General features: G+C 37.5%; 1 long non-coding RNA gene across 1 annotated transcript; it reads left to right on the top strand.

Moving 5' to 3' along the window:
• Positions 1–1,673: 1,673 nt before the first annotated feature.
• Positions 1,674–5,891, top strand: LOC115413344 (uncharacterized). The gene is made up of 3 exons (XR_003934453.1): positions 1,674–1,685; positions 3,898–3,903; positions 5,761–5,891. It is a non-coding gene; the product is annotated as an uncharacterized LOC115413344 (long non-coding RNA).
• The last annotated feature ends 1,438 nt before the right edge of the window (positions 5,892–7,329 follow it).

The following is a 7,329-nucleotide window of genomic DNA, read 5'->3' as shown; positions in this document are numbered from 1 at the left end:
AGTAATAATTTGTTAAAGGAATCCGGAGATGTTATCTGGGGAGACTCTGTCTAGCTAAGAGATTACAAATGGATCACAGGGTACAGGAAATGTAATCTGAGAAGGAACCACATCTCTGATTATGTAAAATGTTAATCATCTTTGATTAGATTAATTTAGTGATTAAATACGATTTAAATAGTGTTGACAGTAAACAGAGGGTTGAACACAGTGAAGGGTTCCCAAGTCATTTAACAAGTCACAAAGGAAGCTGTGGCTGCGTTTGCCTGTACACTGCACACTTCATTTGCTCAGGCACTCCAATGTGCATATACAAGAAGGACATGTAAAAATCACTTACTGCTATGTTTTCCGCTCTTATATCTCAAGTAGGATAAATATTCACAATTTTAAGCCAAAGCATCACAAGAACACTGATGTACTGCAAAGTAAATTGACTGTCGTTTAAATAGTGTTTCTGTTGTGAAAGCATTTTGACCTTTGGTTGTGGACAGCTCAATCTCCCTCAGTATGTTCCATAAACAAATGGAGGTGGACGTGGACTAATCGAACATTTTGGTGCTGATAGGTTTGTTTCATATGGACCTAAAGGCACTGTGGGGACACTGCTGAATGCAACTAACTGAAATATTTTCCCTGCCCTTCAGAGGCTGCAAAAGATATAAAAGGCCCTCATTAGAGTCTGTGGTGTGTTTCTCTCTGTCTTTCTAGGCTTGTTGGTTAAGAGGACTCTATTCATCTCTCAAAAATAGTAAGTGAAGATAGCATTCCTTTAACCCTTTCATGCATGACGTCTACATTTGTGGACACAGTTTAAACTCACTTTCCACTTTCCACTCACTTTCCAAAGGGTTCTAAAGGCAATATTCTCCAAACCACATGGGGGCAGTCTCTATAGGCCTTATGCAATACGATGAAAGAAGTATCATTTTAGTTTTAGAATTTGGACTGCTCTGTGATCTCATAAAGTCAACCTCCTAAGACCCAGCTATGGGTTTTCTGTCTATGCTTATGGACAAGAGTTTCACAGCTTTATACAAAAAAAAAACAACAACAACTGTCCATCGCAAAGGACATTTTTTTTTTTTTTTAAATGCATCTGAAAAAACTGTTGCATCATGATGTTTCCAATATAGGAAATTATTTAATTAAAAAAAAAAAGTTCTTTCCTGGGTCTCAGGAGGTTAAATATCTTCTTAACAAAACCATATATATATATATATATATATATATATATATATATATATATATATATGTATTTAAAAAAAATCCAAATGCATTTTAACTTTAGCCTAATGCAGAGTAATAAAATCGATCTAAAAAAAATCTAAATAATTTTTTTCATAATTCACGCATGAAAGGTTTAAGGCAAAGTATGAAACATTTATGGCTTGTAGCTTATGTGTAAATTAAGTAAGAAGTGAGGATGAGGAGGCGTGGTCAATCAAGCATTAGAGTAAATGAACAGAGTGAGCCACCTAGTGAGGAAAATCATTCTTTTCTTATTCTGTCAAAATGGTTTTATTCTAAAAACTGTACAAATAAACACAGCCGAAGCACAATCTTTGTCATTTATGCTGTTTGTGTCACCCATAGGTCTAGGTTTGGTTCTCAGACAGAACTGCACAGGGATTGAGAAGAGCAGAAAGATGACAAAGCTGTTACCACAGCTGCTTCCTTTTTATGTCATTTCCGCTTGTAAACATTCTGTGATGCTGTTAAACTGATATTGTACTGGGGGTACAACTCACTGTCCAAAGGCTGATTACCAGAAACCACCTGAACACAGCAAATATAGGGTCATTGCAGGTGAATTTCCTGCTACATAGAGGGTCAGAAGTATTGTTTGAGTGGGACTATCATTATCAACAGAGTCTATACAGTGTAATATAAGAAAAATGTTAAATACGTTGCCTGTAATCTTGGATGTCACCCACTCTGAAATCAACAAAGGATTATCATTTCAGAGATACAGTAGAAAAATTCCCTCATTCACCCTAAAAAGGAGCATTTTACTTTATTTTATTCTTTTTGTATTGATAAGAAACAGAAACATCAATGTCATTCTTTCCTGCATTTTCTTCAAAATTACCTTAAATGTTACTGGAATACAAAATGCACAGCAACGTGAATAGTAAAAACAATACGTAACACAACACAATTTACAAAAAAAAACACGTATGTACATTGGCAATATATATTATTTATGAAATATTATCTTATAATTGTACTTAATTTTTATTATATAGTCATTTACTTCATCCCATATAGAGGAAGTCATGATACATTGGGTGTATTCAAGATATCATCCAAGCTCATACACAAATCTGTTTTAACATTTGCAAAGTTCATGGCAATTTTTTTAATTAATTGTACTGACCTATGCACTTTTAGTAATATCCCACTTTTCTATAAAAGAATCTATATCAACCATTATTATGAAGCATGCCCACATTATTACATCATTCCAGCCCAGCGGGAAATGTTTGGTCTGTTAACACTAAAAGCCTGTCAGAGAAATTCCTCCTGATTATATGTGCTCTCATCGATTCCACCGTTATTGGCTATTTTATGACACACGCTCTTTTGTGCATTTGTAGAATAGCCAATCCCCAAGCAAGTATTACAGTCAAGAGACATGCTGCCAGAATGATTGATAAAAAATAAAGCAAGAAAAGTACAAGTTTCCAGTGAGAGTGTTTAAGGGCAGTACGGAGGAACTACAGCTAAGTCGATTCTAATTAAAGTTTCTGTGAAGAAGCCGGTGGGGGAGATATCATCAGTGGGAGAAGTGTCCCATAATACTGGCATGAGCTGGAACAGAAGGCTCACATCAGGCAATATGTGATCCCCTAGTTTTGTATCACTGCACCAAATGTGATTTATTGAAACAAAGTTAGTTACTTTGTTTACTCTCCTTTTGGAAATTCCTCTCGTGTCTGCACAGAACAAAACACTGGCATCAGTCAACATAAATCTGACAAGCCACAGAAATTTACCAAAACATTATTCCAAGATAATTAAATGTGAAAAGGTTAATCATTTTTCATTAACAACAAACCAAATGCAGACGTGTGAAGCACAAATACTTATTTATTTTAGTATCCGTGCTAATTACTTGAATTAGTAGGGTTTTTTGGGGGGTTTTTTTACTGTTTTTTTATGCTTTTTTTCCTCTAACACATGTTGACAGGCTTTTTATTTTGCAACTAATGTATTTGAGAGATACTCATTAGATTTTTGTTTGTTTTGGTTTGGTTTTTTTGCATCATTTCACGCCGTCTTAACTTAAAGATCAATTTCAACCTACATGGATGAGAAAGAACAGATAAAAGAAGACAACACTTTCATGCACAGACTTGTACATATCACATATGACAGACATAACAAGGCAAAACAGATGACAAGGAAACATGTTTCTATTTAATGGCATGTCTAGTGCTGACAGAAATAATTGTGGACATGGATGATATGAGGTTCACACATAAACATCTGGTAGGAATGTAGAATAAAATGTCAGAGCTTGTACTTCTGTATTTTTTCTTGGGTAAAGGCATAGAATTGCTACTACTTTAACCACAGTGTCTGTATTTAAAGAATACATGATCAAATGTAACCACTGCTCTTGCTTCATTATGAATAATCACCCTACATTACAGTTCTTCACAACACTGGGGTGTCTTTTAAAAGTGTCTCATTATTTATTTTTTTTTTTTTATATTTGTAATTTTTTTCCCCTATTTGCACCGTTAATGTTGTTTTTCTGTCTCTCCGCTCCTATTTCCAGCAGCAGGAGCAGGCTGCTAATGTTCAATGTTTAACCAAAAATGGCCTAAATACCCATTGCTGCCCAGCTGTAAACATCTGCAGACAGAGAAGGATAGCAGCCAGATGGAGAACATGGTGGAGCATTTAGAAGCTGAAGAACCTGCTATCACTCCCTGGAAACGGTCAAGATCAAAAGTTTGCGGGTTATATCACTGACTACTCATCTTTTCCGTACATGAAAGCTGCTGCATCCTCTCTTGCACCTCTGGATTGAGTTTGGCAGTCTGCCTTCAGATTCATTACTGCTGACAGTAACTCCACTCATCATTGCATTTTATATGAAAAGGTTGGATGAGCTTCTGTAGCAGTAAAGCACAACAGGCACAGTTTTTTAGTTATTTATAAAGCCTTAAACAGCAACATGTCACCATATATCACGTCTTTATTAAACTGGCCGCGTAGTCATTATTCAACTCGTTCAAGTGACTGGCTGGCGCTCATAGTCCCTCAGGCAAACACTAACATTCCAAAGTCTTTCTTTAGTTTTTCAACATTAAAGCCTAACACAGTTGTACCTACAGGGTGGGGAAGCAAAATTTATAATATTTTGAGGCAGGGATTGAAAGACAGTGTATGACCAATTAGTTTATTGAAAGTCATGAGAATTTATTTGCCACAAGAAAATTGACATAATAGAAAATGTTTTTATTCTATGTGTCCTCCTTCTTTCTCAATAACTGCCTTCACACGCTTCCTGAAACTTGTGCAAGTGTTCCTCAAATATTGGGGTGACAACTTCTCCCATTCTTCTTTAATAGTATCTTCCAGACTTTCTCGTAATAGTTTTGCTCATAGTCATTCTCTTCTTTCCATTATAAACAGTCTTTATGGACACTCCAACTATTTTTGAAATCTCCTTTGGTGTGACGAGTGCATTCAGCAAATCACACACTCTTTGACGTTTGCTTTCCTGATTACTCATATGGGCAAAAGTTTCTGAAAAGGTATGGATAATAGTGTTAGGTATGATTCTGACATCAATATATGTTTGGTTTCAAAACAATTGACGTAGTGCCTGCTGAGAAAAAACAACTAAATGTTCATTGTAAATTTTGCTTCCCCGCCCTGTATAGGTCAGTTTCATGATATCACTTACGAGTTTCTTAACTGCTGTTTTGAATCTAGTAGTTTGTGATTTGGCCATGACCTTGGTTGGATTTTGGAGTAGAAATGACCATATTTGGACAAAAGGGGTGGAACTACAGGAGCCCAAGGTATCAGAAGTTTATGTTTATGTTTATGTTTATGCATTTGGCAGATGCTTTTTTCCAAAGCGACTTACAGGGGAAAACCAATTAAATCACTCAATCAATCAAATTTTATTTATATAGCGCCAGATCACAATAAAAAAGTTATCTCATGACACATTATATATAGAGTTGGACAAAACCAGACTCTAAGCCAATTTACAGAAACCCAACAGAATCCTCCAGGAGCAAACACTTGTGACTGGTGACAGTGGCGAGGAAAAACTTCCTTTTAACATCAGAAACCTCGAGCAGACCCAGACTCCTGGAGGATGGCCGTCTGCCTTGACCAGTTGGGGTTAAAGAGAGAGGGTAAAGAAAGAGAAAAAAAAGAGAAAAGATCAGATATGATCTGATGCTAAATGCTAGCTTACTCACTCATCAAGCATTGGGTGGCAAAGTCTTTTTACAGTTGTGATAGTGCAGTATATTAACTAACAATACAGTCAAGCAGTCAGGCAGGAAAAAATATGTTATTATTAAGCAAATCAAAACTCCCTTATGACTCAAGTGTCATAAAGACTTGTCAAATCCTTCTACTTAACTCAAAATCTGATTCACAAAATAATAATATAAAGACGGGCCTCTAGATCATTTATTAGAAGTTCCATATAAAATGAGACTGGAATGACTCTGGAAATAAATGATTTACTTCTTATTTTTGGAGAGTTCAGTGCAAGTCTAGAGCCACTTTTACACAGCACTTCTGTTTCGGGAATATTTCGCTTTTATTCCGTAACGACGTCTGTGTAAACCAAATGGTGGGATCATTTGGTCCCACCTTTATCACGGCTCTGCAACACCTGTGGAGGTAGTAACAGAGCCATGATAAAGACAGTATCATGATTCTGGAACGTTATGTAAAAGGAGCATCTCTCACTCTGCAACCAAGGAGTCGTTTTGATGACGTATTGCGTGTGCAGCCCCCACACCGGCAGGCCATGTACGGTTAACAAACATATCAACACGACCAGAAAGATGTTGAACTGGGGAGACGCCGAGATCCACGAGCTGTTGTCACTTCAGAAGGAGGACTCTATCCATGCTAACATTTGTGGAACGGTGAAAGACAGGCCGACTCTGGAGTGGTTAGCAACACCACTACGCTCGGGGTACTTCCGACGTGCAAGTTATACATAACACTATACACTGAGCTGCGTCACCACCCCTTTGATCGCAGGTCCACTGTGTAAAAGTCCAGCCTGTCTCACCTCTGTTACCCTTTTGACTTGGCTGTGGAAATCGGTCAATGGTGGAAAAAAGGCGGGATCACCATATCGCCTTTTTTCTGGGATCTCTGTGTAAAAGTGGCTTATGAGAGCCAGGGCTTTTTGCTGTCACTCCCGGTGGCCGTCAGTGGTATTACAACTTTAAGATCCTCAAGTGGTGATTTCAGTTTGAAGCTGAGTTTCCAGCCCCTCGGTTAGATTCAAGTACTTTACTTTGAGATGTGCCTTTTAATTGTGCTCTTTGTGAGGGTTAGTTTGTTTGATTGGGTTTCTGTTTTTCACCCATCCTGACACATGGTACCTAGTTGGTATCATTTCTATGTGTGTATTCTCTTGATCATTGCAAGATGGAGTCAAAGAAACTCAAACTTCTATGTCCCTTGTAGCTATGGGCGTTTATATCACACAGTGAGTACACACCACACAATAAAATGCAGTTCACCTTCCAACAGCTTTGTATTAATTGAATGCCCAGAGGGTAAGCCACATATCAGAAGCTTCACTGAACTCAGTCCTCTAAAAGTGATGACAGCTCTTTTGAAGGTGACCAAGTAGAGCACAGATTCGCTTATGATCTGTTGTTTTACCTCTCCAATTTATTGTCTCCCCTTTTATATTTTTTTAACTTCACCTCTTCAGGTATTACAGCTGTGGTTCAAATGCAGAGATGTGTTGAAAGTGTGCACAGGACATGAAGAAGCTGAGTCAAAACACTATTTTAATGGTGATACCAGGGGTGAGAGGAAACATAAAAGGGTTGAGATCAACTGAGGGATGAAAAGAGAAGATGGAGGAGGGGGATGTGCTGGTGATGCAGCTGTGGAGCAATCACTGCTAATTGATATGTGACCGGTTAAAAACACAGCGGGTACGCCCACACTGATGCAGAAACGAGCAAGCGACTCTCACCTAAACTTCAGAACATATTTTTTAACCCATAAAGACCCAATGTGATATTTGTGGGAGTTCCAAAATGATTTTTTCTCTATATTTAACCTTCCTTAAGTGGTTTATCACCATTTATT

Source organism: Sphaeramia orbicularis, chromosome 22 (genome assembly GCF_902148855.1).
Source record: "Sphaeramia orbicularis chromosome 22, fSphaOr1.1, whole genome shotgun sequence".
NCBI classification, from domain to species: domain Eukaryota; kingdom Metazoa; phylum Chordata; class Actinopteri; order Kurtiformes; family Apogonidae; genus Sphaeramia; species Sphaeramia orbicularis.
Note: the sequence above shows the minus strand (reverse complement) of the source record. Positions and strands in the feature narration are given on the sequence as shown.